The sequence below is a fragment of the Opisthocomus hoazin genome, chromosome 13 (assembly GCF_030867145.1).
Source record: "Opisthocomus hoazin isolate bOpiHoa1 chromosome 13, bOpiHoa1.hap1, whole genome shotgun sequence".
NCBI lineage: Eukaryota > Metazoa > Chordata > Aves > Opisthocomiformes > Opisthocomidae > Opisthocomus > Opisthocomus hoazin.
Window position 1 is genome coordinate 15,473,101 of NC_134426.1, and position 1,640 is coordinate 15,474,740.

Sequence of the window (1,640 nt, forward strand, 5' to 3'; positions counted from 1 at the left end):
TGCCCCTATTGCAAGTTCATTCTCATGGTGTGCATGGGAATAAATCACTTTGATTTATTCACTTTTTCATGACCTAAGTCACATAATGATGGTGTTTATAGTACACACAAACCCCCTCCTAAAATTGTTAATTACGAAAGTCATACATATATCGGGAATCTAAGTCCTTGAACCTCTTAGCAGTATTCTTCTGGCTGTTTTATTTGTATTTTCAACCCAATGATATCTTAATTCAGTATTAAATCACCTTTGGGAATACTCTGCCATCCTTGAAATTTCCATGTGAAAGAGTTCCTGTCTGTCTGGCCTTTCATCTTTGCTCAGCAAGAGCCATTTCCAAGAGCTTCTGCTCGTTTCACTTTTCTGTTTCCAATACCACACCAGAAAGGTGGGAGACCACACAGCTGTTTCTGGTCTGTGACATGCATTTGTCATCCGTTTTTTTTCTGGATTGTATCTCTGGAAACCGCCAGGTTTCAAAGAGAAGGCCTGTAAGCACACTGAGCTTTGCCTGATCTGCTTGAGTAAAACACGCTTTGAAGCATCTGGTGCTTGATATCCATGAAGGCAAATAATTGAGCTGAAACACAGCCACAATCTCTTACAGACTCCTCGTGCAGCCAGTTTGAAGGAAATGGCCAGAAGAGTATCGTTAAGCCAGGATGAAACATCCACGGAGGCCAGTTGCATGGAGCACTAAAGAGAACATCTCCCACGCAATCTTCATTTTTCTGGAGTAGAAGACTTACTGCCTTTTCGGAGGTCAGTTTGTTATCCTTGGAACTTGTCATTCCATATTTACAGACAAAGCAGTTGCAAAGGCGCTGGCAGAGGAGACGCATGTTTTCTTTCCCCTGCCAGAGGTGGGGGAATGGGATGCTTTTTGCCTGATACATTTTACATATGTTAATGAAGCTTGTGTGTCTGGTATCTTTCCTCACCTGCCTTTGGAAGATAACTTCCTACAGCAGAGGGATCCCATCCCATCTCACGCTTTCATGGTAGAAGATTTTTGTGCTGTCTACAATATAAGAACATCTGACTCCCCACCAAAAACTTCATTTGAGTGCTGTCAGTCAGTATTTCTGAAGCAGTGACACTACCGTCTCAAAAAATGTAGTACAGCGCTGCAAATGTTATTACAGTTGCTCTGTCTTTCCACATCCTTACTCTTTAATGCCAGACACAAGAGCAACACAGGCCTGCTGCCATCACTGGTGTGGTTTTCACTCTGACTTTGCGTGAGCTGTTATATCTGAGCAACATTAAGATATTTGCCTGTACAGCACCCGTGAAAGGAGGCTGTTCAGCAGCCGATGGACGCCAAAGCAAGCCGTGCTGGCTGTAGGCAGTGTCCCCTCCGCGGGCACCGCTCTTCCCAGTACCACAAACCCGGAGAGGGAGCAGCGGCAAAGGGCGGCTGGGCCGCCCGGTCCCCTCACTGCCCTTTGGCCGGCACCAGCCCCGCCTGCCCTGTTCTCCTCTGGAGGCTGGTACAAACCGCCAGTGTAAATATTCCTTTGTCGCGGTGTCTCACAATTCCGCCAATGACACACGCCTCTCTCTCCGCCGCCATCTTGTGGGAGGTGGCCCTGGAGGACTACAGCCCCCAGCATGCCCTGCGGCCGGCCAGCCGGACT